The sequence below is a fragment of the Aedes albopictus genome, chromosome 1, assembly GCF_035046485.1.
Source record: "Aedes albopictus strain Foshan chromosome 1, AalbF5, whole genome shotgun sequence".
Classification (NCBI taxonomy): domain Eukaryota; kingdom Metazoa; phylum Arthropoda; class Insecta; order Diptera; family Culicidae; genus Aedes; species Aedes albopictus.
The window spans coordinates 322162339-322177168 of NC_085136.1; the positions used below are offsets into that span (position 1 = coordinate 322162339).

General features: G+C 37.2%; 1 protein-coding gene across 4 annotated transcripts in view; it reads right to left on the reverse strand.

The window, feature by feature from the left end:
• The window catches only part of LOC109406630 (uncharacterized), a 688592-nt gene that overhangs the window by 412168 nt on the left and 261594 nt on the right, over positions 1–14830 (reverse strand). Inside the window, exon 1 of one of the 4 annotated variants that reach the window (XM_062847226.1) lies at positions 5398–5673. The exons of the other annotated variants lie outside the window; for them this stretch is intronic. The gene's annotated coding sequence lies outside the window, so the exon portion shown is untranslated. Of the gene's footprint in view, positions 1–5397; positions 5674–14830 lie in introns of those variants that run through there. 4 annotated transcript variants of the gene reach the window in all.

Consider the following 14830-nt stretch of genomic DNA (forward strand, 5'->3'; position numbering starts at 1 on the left):
ATTAGGCCGATTCAAATATTTATTTCACTTTTTGTCCCACCACTGTTTGGCTGGTCGAGGGGTTGGGGATAAAAATCATAATGTATTTAATTTAAACAATATTTAAAATTCATCGGATTTGTCAAAGAAGAATTATTGGCACACACTTAAAATAAAGTACCGTATTCAGCAGTTCTATTTTCGGTAGAAGTTCAGATTACCGAATGTTCAGCACCATATTACCGAAGTTCTTCAAAAAATTACCGAACGTTCGGTAAACTGTACTGAACCATCAGTAATGTTTACCGAACGTTCGGTAAAAACTAGCTGAACTTCGGTAAAACTGTGCTGAACTTCGGTATTCCGAACTTTTACCGAAAATAGAACAGCCGAACAAGTGACTCTAAAATAAGTGTGCAGGACCCGATATTTTGTTATATATTTTTCTAACTGCACCCTCAAAATGCAATATACTTGCAAACATTTTCGAAGGGGGGGGGAGACAAAAAGTCGAAATGAAATATATATCCGCCTTAATCTAACTTATTAAGCGTAACTAGAAAAAAGGCATCCAGTGCATAACAGAGATCCAGATATTAAAATCTAGTCTGAAGACGATTGTAAAACAAATTTTATCAAGTAAATAACGCTTTATCTGAGAGTGTTCATAGCATTAGATTCCATTGATCAAGTAGAAATTTATAAGAAAGTCCTTTAAGAAAATTAAAAATTTATATACTTTATAGGAGACATTTTTGATAAATTTCAAATAAAATTTATAACGCTATCTTTGGGGCCGTTATTGCAAAACCTCCAAATAGAATTTTTTGCGGAATCCCTGATAAAATCTAAAGAGTTGCTGACCGATTACCAGGTTTCTTTTTTTTTTGTGGAACATAAGCATGAACATTCCTAACGCAACTTCGAGAGGAGTTTCTGGTGCAGAATAATTGTTCCTTAGACCAAGCCCACTCATGGGCTCAATCAAGCGTTTTAACGTTAAGTAGAGCCCCGAACAAAGAAATGAACCGCACCGGTCGCTGCTAAGTAGGGCTCGAAAGCGAAAAGTTTACGTACGGTTCGTAGCAGGGCTTAGAATATAGAGACACGCAAAGTACGGTCTCTATCCGTAGGCTCGTGCGCTCTCTCGCGTTTAGCTCTCTGGGTAGCGTAAAGAGGAGACGAAAGAACATGAGTATGGATTTGTTTCCAGGTATATAGTTTCTAGAGAATGATTTTCTTGTTTTGTATAGGTAGGAATTTATTTTAGTTTGCATCAAATATTTAATTTTTTTTACTTGCTTTGAAATTTTCATCCAAACAATATCATAGATCGTTACACGAATAAAACAACAAATTGTCTGACATACAATTGTGATAGAGTGACAATACAAACGCAGAAAAATAATAGGTTTAAATTGACAAGCTTTGCTTAAGTATGTTATGACTAAAGTTTTCCCTTCTTCGCCAATTTTAGGATCATGCATAACGAAAATGTATTGATTTTCTTATAAAAATAGTTACGATTGTTCATAATCACACCTTTAGTTTTTGATTCGGCCGATTGTTTCGAAACTAATATTTGAAGAAATGTATAGTGATTCAGTGAGTTTTGCTATTTTAACACGTACATGTTTGAGCCGGGGTTGCTACGCAGCAAGTAAAGTTTGGTTTCACACATTTAGAAAAATGTCCAAATAAATAACTCGCGAAGTTCGTTCCGAAAAGTTCCAAAATTATCGTCATCCGTCGCAGATTCCGATGAGAAGATGTGCGTATTTTCTAACCCAGAAAGATACCATTTGACGGTAATAAGTGACCACAAGGTTTTCTTTCTTCACTTTCCGGGCTGAGATCCCCCGCTTTGAAAGAGCTGTGCCTCGCCTTTCGTTTTGTCGTGAATATTTCGAAAAAGACAAAGGAGTTTTGGTTTGATTGCTGTTTTTGAAAATGGTGGTCGCCAGTGGGTGGTTTATTGAATATAAATTTAAAAAAATAAATTAAACAAACGAGACATTAGGAAGAAAGTGTGCGAAATAAGTAACTTCACCCTAGTAGAAACAATAAGGCAAAGCAGAAAAAAAATCTGCGAAGACCCCATGCGAATAACACCGATCATACAAAATAGGAGGTTCGACATTAGATCTATAAAAACAACCCAACAATTGGGGAGATCTTTCCAATATTACACATTTATTCACAGCTCTTTTATCCACATTTTCATATATTTAAAACATATTCATCAACATGTAATCTGGATCGTTTGGTACAATATGTCCACGCATCCTTCCCCCCTGTAAATTCGTGAAGTACCTTGCCGAAAGAAAATATTCTGTACTCCAAGTATTTCGAGGAATCATCTTTGTGCGTAAATACAACGCAGTAGACCTGGCCGCTCTTATGCATGTGTAATATCTATGATATCAATATTGACAAGAAAAGTAACACGATTGCTTTCCAGGGTGATTCCAGGGTGATTCCGTACTGGCTGCGTATGTATAAGATTAGATAAGAGTAGTTACGATTTTTCAAAGATGCTTTGACTGTACCTAACTCAATTCAGATATCATAGAAACACTTCAGTATTTTTTTTTTTGTAAAAACAAACTTTAATCATACCGATAATAATCTAAAAAAATGTAGTCAAGTTTCATCAATTACAATAGGCGGTGTGCAGGACTGCCATATTGTATGTTCCTCGTTATAGAAAAAGCAAGGTCTTGGATGTTAAAATACATCAATTGTTGTATGAAGTGCCAAAAAGGAGAGTGGGCTCATTATGTACTTTGACAAATACGCAGTATACTTCAAGCGCATAGAATCTGCTTCCAACAAAATATTCATATACCAGCATCCAAAGGATCGCAATATATATTAAGATTTCCGATTGATGCTTTGTAACTAAAAGATTGTGACTGAGTATAGAATAAGCTGAAGTTAAAATACACGTTAATGAAAAAAGGTTACGCAAACTTATCGCAGACTGTTAGAAGACAGCTTCTACTATGACCAGGATTCAAAAATCTTGACCTACGCGAAGTGGTAAAGGAGACAACTACGTTATAAATGTGTTGGAAATGCAAGGGGTGTAATTATTCAATAAACCTAATTATTAAAAAGATGCTCAAAATCTCAAATTCAGATAAATTTCTTGCGAGAAAGGCAACATGGATATCGAAGAGATGGATATTATTTTAGATAAAAATTCAACCTACAAGTCATACAGTAAGCAACAAACACATAATTTAAAAAAAGATTGCTTGAATTCCGAGATTAAATACAATCATACATTATTGAGAAAATAATATCTTTAAACGCACCAAAACTGGTACAAATCTCCAAGGGAATTATTTATTTGAGTTCAATTTTTACTAACTGTTTTCAGTCTTATCTAAAACCCCTTCTTTCAAAATATGAGCACAGATTATTATACTGAATAAGATTTGCAATAACACCATAGAAATACACAAAATATTGCGATGATTTACAGAAGTGCAAAAAACCGATGGTACGGATAGAATAGAGACCACCGGTGCGCAAAGGCGACCGATCATTATTTTACTCACATGGAAACGAAAGACCGGTGCGAAAATGGGTGGATAACGAAATTAAAAATCGTTAACGACGTGCTGTTGCGTGTGTAGTATGAAGCCCACGAGTGGGCTTGGTCTTAGAGACGAATGCCGCATAGCGGTAAAGTCTCCAAAAAAAAAAAATTGTTAAGAACTCCTTGTGAAACTTCAAGAGGCAAAAAATCCGTAGTGGTATTTTTATCGGAAATTCTACTAAAAGCTGCTGAAGAAATTTCATCGGAAATCCATGATGGAATTTCTGTTTTACTTTGAATAGAGTTATAAGTAAAATTTCATAATAATCTTTGTTTGCAAAACTTTAAATATTTCAGGATCTTTCTAGGATTTCTCCTCAAATATCTACTGCAATTTTCATAAGGAACTTATGGATTTGTTAAGAGTTCGCCTTAAATTACACATTCAAGCCAGGAAGAAAAATTCGTCATGGATTTAATCATATCAAAGAAAATCAGATCAGATCTCCGTCTAAATCCGACCCAAAATTCATGCTAGTTCCTTCAAAGAAATATTTCAACAATTCTGGGGTTTGATTTGAATAATTTATAAGTTTGATAAGTGAATTTTGATTGATTTATCTTTATTTGAGAGACTTTCAGCCCTTGGCTGGTTCGTCTCTTTGATAAGTGAAATCAAACTCCACAATTCTTAAAACTTTTCTTTATTCTGATAGAAATACTTGCAAATCTTCAAAGAACTATGTAGGATTTTTTTTTTTTTTAAATAACACCAATAGTTTTCGACAGAAATAAACACGATTTTTCAGCAGAAACTTTTCGACTCTCTATTCCATAGCGGTTGAGATTTCATCCAGAATTCAGGTGAAGATTTTCTAATGTATTTTTGGTAAAATAACTTATACTATTCACAATAGTGATCAATTCAAACCTTGAAAATCCTAAGAAATTTCTGGAAAAGTTTGAAATTTAATAAAAAGCATAAATCTGCTTCTTTCTAATTTGAAGCACAATATTTCACATCTTAAGAGAAGAAGTACTTGTGATAAAAATTAAATCAAGATGTTTCTAGCACTTTTTTTGGTTCTCATTTGAAGTAACATTTTGTGGGGGCCCCTGAAATGTGGGGGCCCGGGGCCATGGCCCCCCTGGCCCCCCCTTAAATCCGGCCCTGGCTATACCTATAGTTTTAAGCGATTTATGTTAGGCGCGATATTTAACATACAAGTCACCCATCTTAAAGTTGCATGCAAGTTTACATACTAACATAAAATTCTTAAATTTATCAAATTTGATTTGGTATAACGGAATATTTTGCATGAGTCGTTAATTTAGATGTTAATTGACCAGTTTACCTTTTGATTACTTATAAAAATATTTCAATGCTTAATGGCTTGCAGTCAGAAAAGCCCAAAATCGCATATTTTGCCCGATAAATTGAAGTATACGTATAGCTCAAAATTGTGACGTGCTGGAGAAAATCTGAGCCAGGATTCAGATTCAGCGGCCTAAAATCTGTCAGAGACACATAAGTGTGCTCATAAGACAAAAAAATGTTGCACTGTGTAATGTTCTGGATTTATCTCCCTTTCAAATCATGCATCCAGTCACCGTATCGTTTATTTACAAAGCGTACTTCTAATTCTTAAAGTACCATTAATCTTCTAAAACAATACACTATTACACTCTCAAAAGCTCATAATTAATTCCCGGATCAAAGAGGCATGACGCATAGCATATTTCCCCCTCACAGCAATCTAGATGACTAATGATTAACAATACCCGAAACAAAAGCCTAATGTCCCCATTTATGCATGTAATTCTATTTCCCCCATCATCGTCGCCGCGGCCCTTATCATTTCCTTACTCACCCGAAACGAAAAAATCCATCACTCATCAGGTTCAACTACCACCGTTCTTCGAAGTTTCCCTTCACCTCCGACTTCGGCCACCCTCCTCGTTCTCCAGCACCAAGCACAGCGGTGTCCTTACGGTCGAAAACAAAACAGTGTAATGTCGTTCCACATCCGATCGCGTGCCTTTCCTCGCACCTAATGCTCCTAGTATGTAAACAGCTACACTATCGGGCATTTAATAGCATAACCACCGCCACCGCAACACCTTTCTCAGCGCACGCCGAGTCAGTCAGTGCAACCAGCGAGCAGCACTCACCGATCGCAGCAGTTACCTAAAAAGCACCACCACGTTGTTGACGACGTTGACGAGGGATCAAACAAAACCAGCGCGACGACAGTGACGATGAGGACAAGAACGAGGACGAAGACGAAACCAAATCCGACGACGACAAACACGAACCGCTAAGCGACAACGATGACGACGACGAACGCGACAGAGACGGAGCTGCTCGTAGCGCTGCAGCAGCAGCAGCTGTTGGCAACATTTTCATTTTCGTGTCTTGTTTCCCTGATGCCTGATGATTGTCGTGAGTTGTTTTTATTATTTTCACGTTGTTTTGGTTGTTTCACTTTGACCGGTCACACTTTTCTTCTACTTCGTGTTTTTTTTTCTTCAGCCGGTAATGCTCATTTTTCACTTTTACTCTCTAACCGAAAAAACGCGCGCCCCTCATTCTGAACTCTCACTCACTCACACCGGCCGCGTGACGCGGTGCAGCGCGAGAACGAATATTGCCGTGCGTGCACTAATTAACATCGAAATCGTGTGCGCGTCGAAGTTGTTGTTGTTGCTCTTGTTTTTTGTTTAGAACGCATCAGTCGCGTAATTATAACGTACGGACGAACGGACGGGCGCGTGAAAAAGGAACGACGAATGCGCGATCGTGATATGTACGACCGATCCGATTGACGGTCCCCAGGCGAATAAATACACGAGTTGGATGGATGAAGGCTGGTGCGTTACTGACTGCGGTCCCGGTCCGTCCCCTTGGGGCTCCTTCTAGATAGCTGGCTAGCTCGCAAGCAACCCAACAACATATGAGAAGTTTTTCCTCCTCACACGGTCTTGTACGTGGTAGCTGAGCTGCGATGTGATCTCTTGATGGATTCTAAATGCGCGCTCGCTCACCGACTGACGACATATCAGATACGCATACAGTGGCGTCCGACATTTTTGAACTTATTTCCTCTTTCTAAATATGTATAAGCATTGACTGATGAAATCTGAGAGGTGAGGAATGAAAGATGGTGATGATAAGAGAAAAGTGATGAGATGAGAGGTAAGAGGTGAAAGATGAGAGATGCTGAAGATGATGATGAAAGATGAATCATGATAATGATGATGGGAGATGAAATATGAGATACGAGCAGGCATGGAATCCTCCTCAGAGCAAAACGAGAGAACAAAAAATCTGCTCCGCGCTCCCGCATTCAAAGCTAGAGCGGTCTCTCTCGTTTTGTTTCATCTTCCTGCTTGTAGCTTGTGACTCCGAAAAACGTGCGGATTGGTTGCACAAAAAAGCGCGTTTCCTCAAAATTGAGGCACTTTGTGCACACCGGGAGTAAACATAAATATGTTTATGATAATAAATCATTCATTAACATGTTTATAAGTATTTAGGTGTGCAATTCTGTTGTACCACCCGACCGGCAAGCTCATAGTGTGAACAACGCCATAGAAATTGTCGACCAACTTACCGGGTTCCTCAAAAATGAGGCACAAAAAAGTTACACTATGTGTTGATTCTAGTGGCTCGACGTTTCTCTTTGTCTCGCTCTCGTTTTCTCTTTGTGTATCGCTCCCGCACAAATGACTTCGGTAGGAACGCACAAAGATAAAGAGAGCAAAAACGTTCATTTGAGGCACATTGTGGGAGCAAATAATAAGCCTGGATACGAGAGATGAAAGTTTAGTGATGAGAGATGAAAGTTGAAAGATATGAGATGAAATGTGAGATTAGATATAAGAGATGAGATTAGGAAAGATGAGTAATGAGAGGATAATGATCAGTGTTGGTAAACTCACACTCATGAACGGCTCATTCGTGAGAAAACTCGCGTGAGAAACTGAATCATTTTCTCACGCGCGAGTTTTTCATCCAAAACCTCGCTCTCACGAATCATGCGCCGAAACCTCGTGCGATTGTAAAACAAATTCAAATCAATTTGAACGGCATTCATTGTTTTTGAATGCAAAATTTGGCCTATCATACAATCCTAAAAACTTCAATGTAAATTATAAGAATACCAAGAAATAAAGCAATGAGTAAAATCACGAGTGAACTCATGCATGATTTTTTCGGCGGTGAGTTTGGTGGATCAAGAATCGCTCGTGAAACAACTCAACCATGATATTTGAGAATTTGAGTTTTTGCCAACACTGATAATGATAATGATGATGATGATACAACTATTGAGAGATGAGTGATAATGATGAAGAGAGCTGAGAAATGCGGGATGGGAGATGAGAGATGAGAGATGAGAGATGAGATATGAGAGATGAGGAATGAGAGATGAAAGATGAGAGATGAGAGATGAGAGACGAGAGATGAGAGATGAGACATGAGAGATGAGAGATGAGAGATGAGAAACGAGAGATGGATATCAGAGATGACAATTAAGAGATGGTGATAATATTAATGATGATGATGTGAGATTAGAGACGATGATGATGATGACGGGAGATGAGAGATGAGAGATGAGTGATTGGTTGAGCAATAACAAATGTTAAAGTGTATTGAAAGTAACAAAGAAGGTGGTTGGAAATGACGATTTTGATCATTGATAATATCGTTTTTTAGAACGAAGGCAATGGTATGATATGATTAAATAAAGTAAAATGTAAACGAAGTGAATATTGTTTTTGGGAAGTATGTGAGAGTAGAACAAGGGGAGAATGTAGGGATTGAGAGGAATACTGAGAAAAGGGCAAACAGGACAAATAGCATCAGAAGTGGTGATGCGCCACTGAATAAATAAAGCAAACGATTAAGATAAAATGAAATTTCTGTCACGATGTCTGGACACTGCAGCTTCTTTAAGGCAGGACATCCCAATTGGCTAGTTTAATGATGTTGAGATAATTCCATACTCTGAACCCGCTAACCTAACGGAACCAAAATCCATTTTTTTTTTATTTATTCAACTACTAATGCCCGAAAACCTATTGACAAACCAATTTAAAGTTTGTTAAATCACCCCTCGTCGAATTTTGCACTGAGCGGAGCCTCATTTGATTTTCGATATGTACCCCAGTGCATATGCACTTAATTTTCCGACAGTTGCTACAGGAATTCATCCGAGTTTTTAGAAGGAAATCCATCGCCATTTTTTTTTTAATTTCTCTAGAAATATCTTAAGGATTAATCAAAAAATTGTGCGGAGAAATTCCTGAAGAAGTTTTAGGAGGAATCCCTTTAGAAATTTCCAGCAGAAATCATAATAAAATTGCCAAATTCCCGAAAATCTTGAAAGAAATGTTGAATGAAGTTGTGAAGAATGGCCTGAAGAATTTTCTGAGGAATTCCCGAACGCTCTGCTAGAGAACCTCTTAATTAGACTACCAAGAACAATACTCAAGAAATTGCATGTAAGATTTAAGAAGAAATTGTAGCAACAATAATAATTTCTAGAGAAACTGTCGTGACAAGTCCTAAACTTCTTTCCAAAAAAAGTTTTAAAAAATTGCTGTTGAATACCAAATGAAATTGTCTAACAAGCTCCGAAGGAATTGCGAATAAATTGAAGAAATTCCTGAAAAAAGGTGAAGGATTTCCTACAGGACTGACCGAAGTTATTATTAAATCAATACTCTAAGGACAATGCGAAGAAGTGACTTTGAGAAATTTCAAATAAAAAACTTGATGAATTTCTAAAGAAGTTGACTGAGATATTCTCAAAAACAAAATCCTGTATTACTTCAGGTTGTAGAAATTCAGTAATTACCGTAACAAATTCCGAAAGTTTTCTTTTGAAAAACACTTAAAATTCCACATTTATGTATCGATTCATTCCGATTTTTTCGTCAGTATATGGTAATTACTGAAGAAATCTCTAAAACCTGGAGAATTCCTCTCTCATCTTCTTTAGAAATTCCTCCAGTTATTCATTTGGAACTCTCTTAATAATATAATTATCGAAATGTCCTTCAAGAACTGATTTATAAATTACTTCGGCAACTTCTGTAGGAATGCCTCCAACATTTTTTTCGGGGAATTTATGGAAAAATAGCTGAAGTAATTTTTCGGAACAATTACTACAGATAAAGCCAAAGTAATTGCTTGTAAAAAATCTGAAAAAAAAACAGTGCAGCTACTAGATAAGAGCTCAAATTTGTCAAAGAAATGTTAAAAAAAAAATCTATCAGGGAAATTCCTCAAAAAAATGAGGCACTCCAAATGGTATTTCCGAAGAAGTTCGTACCGAAGCTGCTTGAAGAATTCCCTATTGAAATTTCGGAGGAATATTTTATGTAATTTCCAAAGAAATACCTGGAAGAATTGCCAAAGAAATACCTAAAAAAATACGAGAAGTCCTAGATATATTGCATGGGAAATTCCGCTTAAATTTCTGAAAAACTGCTGGAATAATAACAAATGCGGGAAGAGTTCCTAAAAAAATTTCCAGATTGATTTTTGCAGGAAAAAAATTCCGTGGAGTTAATAAATGAAATTCCGGAAGGATCGTTCAGCGAGTTTTTAGAGAAATTTGTTGAAGAAATGTCGAAGAAATTCTTCAATTAACCGTCATCATGGAACAATAGTTGGTTGGAGCTGTCAATGGCTTTTCATTTTCAGGATTTCCTCCGGTATTTTAAAGGATTTATTCCACCGAAAGATTCTTCTTCGGCAATTCATTTTTAAATTTCTTTAGTTTTTTTTTTTGAAAATCCTCCATGAAGAATTCCTCTGACAGTTTTTTTTTTGACTCCCATGTTTTTTTCTGCGTTTTATTCGAAATTTTGCATGAATTTTTCCGCACATGTCCTCCGGCAATTCCCCACGCAACTTATATAGGAGTTCATATGGAAATTCGTACCATTTTTTTTCTGAAAATTTCGACAGAAATTTCTCTGACAATTCTTGTGGAAATTCCTTCAACAGTTACTTCTGAATATTTGTTGAGATTTTCTCTCTGAAGTTTCTGCGGAAAATATGTAATTATTCATTCCTAATAATTTAGTTATTTAGGATTTGTCATCAGCATTTCGTTTAGAATTTTTCCGTAAATTAGGAACTGCTTCGGCTCATATAGCTGATGCGGTAAGCGCACTGGTTGCATGTGGTCGCAAAGAGGGGGAGATGAAAACTTCCGGCACCGTCAAATGTACAGACGCGCCGACACGTCAGAACATGGCCTTCACGACTACGGTCTTGAGTTTTTGTCGGTGGAGAGCCTGGGAGGTGCCTTGACTCCCAACTTGGAGGGAAGTGAAGACCAACGAACGAGTATATAATTCGCACAGCAAGTAGAAGGTTTGAAACAGATTCCATCAAGCTTTCGGACAGCCGACTGTGGTCAGACCGCCGATTGAGATGTCTCGAAAAGTGTTTGCAAAAAGGCCCCAAGTTGTACGACAGCACAACGCAACAGACAGCCGATTATGAATCGAAAAGTTACGTCCACGTAGTAACGAAGGAAGTAATGGCCGAGTTCGACCCGTGGCGTACCTGGTACATACCTCCCTATAGGAATCGTGCTGAACCCAAACAAACCGGGAAAAGTGTGAGTTATTTGGGATATGGTGGTGAAAGTGAAATCGATGCTTCCCAAAGGTCTGCACAGCTGTATGTGACTTTCAAATATCGGGAACGCGAGGAAACATTTTCCTGAGGCATCCAGCAAATGTTCCTGCAGGTTGGAATCAAGAGAGAAGATGGAAGTGCGAGGACGTTGTTGGTCTTCCGTAGTTCGCCAATTGAAACCGTTTGTGACCATGGCGTCCAACGTCGCAATCTTCGGAGCAACATGCAACGAAGCCAAGTAAGCCGGAATATCCTAAAGCAGCAGCAGCGATCAAGAACAAGCATTACGTAGACAACTATCCTGATAGCGTCGATACAGTAGAAGAAACCGCCGAACTAGTATTGGATGTAGCAGAAGTCCACTGAAATGCATATTCGGAATGAAGTGTCAAACCGGTCCTCAGTTCTGGAAGTCATCGTGGAATTGAATCCAACTATGGCGAAAAGCCGTGCTATGAACAACCAGAGTGAATCCGAGGGTTTTGTTCTGTCTTGTAATCAGCCTACAAGATGACTTGGGTTGGAAATCAAGACTGTACGTCTGTGCAAAGCTTCGTGATGAAGAACTACGACCCTTTGGGAAAGATACTGCTGCAAGATGTCTGGAGATCGGATGTGGATTGAGACAAGAAGATACCAGAAGCCCTGTTTTGGCTGCAGGGTTCGAAGGAGTTGGGCAATGTACGAATCCCTTGGAGCTATTTTCCGGGATACGAATCTACCTGCTACGAAAACCTGGAACTGCACATATTTGTGAACGGAAGTGCGCAAGCATTCTCGTCCGTAGCTTACTTCCGCGTTCGGTATCGCCGACAGATACGCTGTGCACTAGTTGCATCTAAACCGAACGAACCAACCTCCTTACCTTGACAAGAGTTGCAGGCCGCCGTGATTGGCTCACGCTTGCGCAAGATCGCTGAGGATGGTCCATGGTCATTTATTTATTTTTATTTATTTATTTCATTTTATTTAGTTACATAAGACATGTGTCTTTTTTATAAATGTTACAAAAGAATATCCATGTAGAATAAGCGCCACGTATTTTGACATAATGTTATACAATTGTTCTCGATGAATTAATTATCAACTACACACTAATTAAAGTATTCAATACATTTCCTCCTAAATGCTACAAAAGATTTCTCTAGCGTTAAACTGTTGGGAAGTAGATTCCATATCATCACGCCTCTGACGAAAAACGACTTTCCATACCTTGAGCTATGGACTCGCGATATTCTAAACTTTCTCGATCGGTTGCTTCTGAAAGGTTCCAGTTTCTCAAATAAATACGCGGGTTTCATTGAGTTTGCGAGATTGAACAAGAACAAACAACTTCTCATTGAACCAAATTTCTCAAAAGGACAGTCAATTAGTCGATAGTGCAGGTGTGACACTCTAGAAAATCTATTCAAGTTAAAAACATATCGTACGCACGAGTTAAGTGCAATACGTAATCTAGACAGAGCAAATGAAGAAACATCTGATAAGAGGTAGTCACAAGCAACAAAATGAGGAAATATCAAGCTTTTAAACAATTTAGTTTTAGTCTCTACGTTCAAAAATGAGCTTGATTTGCTCAATGTTCTTAAAGCTGCAATTATTTTCCCACATTGTTTAAAAACAAACTTATCAAAAGAAAAATTGTTTTCAATAATAACGCCCAAACTAGTTGCCTGACTTTTGAATTCAATAATGTCATTATTCAGAATGATTGTTGGCTGTAATACTGAATTTCCTCTGTTGGTACTGATAAACATGGCATGCGTTTTTTTAATATTAAGGGATAACAAATTCATGGACGATCATTCCTGAACCCTTGCTAGATCTTCGTTGATTTTGATCGAAATGGAAGCGGCAGAATCATCATGACAATCATAGTATATTTGAACGTCGTCGGCAAAAAGATGAATTTTGCAATACTTCAACACATCCGGCAGATCATTTATGTACATGGAAAATAGGATGGGTCCAAGAATTGATCCTTGGGGTACTCCTGACGTAATCGGAAGAAAACTTGAGTATACTCCGTTACTGAACACGGTTTGAGATCTATCTTTCAAATACGACTGCATCAAATTTATAGCATGGTTCGAAAAATTGAAAAAGAGTGCTAAGTTTTTTACACAAAAGGTTGTGTGATATAGTATCGAATGCTTTCGAATAATCTAGGAGTATGAGAACAACAGGTCTTCCACTATCTAAAACAACACCAATATCATCAAAGATTTTAAGCATTGCGGTTTTCGAACTATGATTCGGGCGATATCCTGATTGACAACTAACAAGAAGATGGTTTTGCTCAACGTACTGACATATTTGTATTTTCAGCAAACGTTCGAAGATTTTAGATAAGGCACAAAGTATACTTATGGGCCGCAAATTACTTAACGTATCTCCATGGCATTTTTTTCTTATGGGAATGATTTTAGACTTCTTCCATTGAGTAGGAAATTTACTTGAAATTATAATTGAATTAAAAATGTGAGCAATCGGTTTTATAATCAAGGGGCAAATAGTTTTCAAAAACTTTAATGGAAGAAAATCTAATCCAAGTGCATTTGATTTCACATGGTACAATGCATTTATAACGTCAGCCTCGTCAATATTATCAAAATAAAATCTATTTTCCGAGATGTGTTGATAGTTGGCACTCTGAAAATTTTCCGTTTCAGTCGAATTGTTTGGATAGGTGAAATTTTGTGCAAAATTTGTATTAATTTCATCAGCATTATAGCCCTGAATAGGACACGGAACAGATCGACCGATTCCTAAAGATTTCAACCTTTTCCATAGTTCTTGTGAAGGTAACTTGTTATCGAGATGAAGGGCATAATAATTTTTCTTAGCCTCATGAATCATTCTACTTGCCTTATTACGCAGACGTTTGAATAGACAATGATCGATATCTAATTTCGAAGCTTTCCACATTTTAAATGCTAAATCGCGATCAACTATTGCTTTACTTATAGAACTGTTAAACCATGGATTACTCTTCTTCGGTGAATTATATGTACGAGTAGGTACAAACTCGTTATGAAGAATGATCATTTCATTGTTAAAAAACTCAAGTAACTGATCAGGATCACTATTTCTATAAAAATTTAACCAATCGAGATTATTAAAATGTTCCAACAGCCCGTCTACATTTATGGAATTATAATCACGAAAAGAATAAGGACTAATATTGTGATCAACATCGAAATCAAATGATGCAAAAATTAAATCGTGTTTTGAAAATACAGGTGCATCAACTTGATTGAATCTTAACACCTTCGATTCATCACTGAAAAACATTAGATCTAACTGAGAAGAACCATACATGTGATAAAAAGTTGGCTGATTACCTAAACAAGACATATTGAAAGTTGATAAGACAGATGATAATCGTGTTGTTTTTCTAGAAGGTTCGAGGAGATTTGTATTAAAATCACCTAGAAAAAGGCTATATTCATACTTAGATCCAAAATTTAATTGAATATCATCAACACATTCAGCGCTATCAACATCAGGGGGGTTATAAAAACAAGCAATTAAAATTTTATAATTCTGAATGGAGGCTTCAAAAGCCATGTATTTAGTGTGCGGTATGCCTAATTGGTTATCTGATTTAGCTACAATGTCGAATTTGATGCCATGTTTTATGT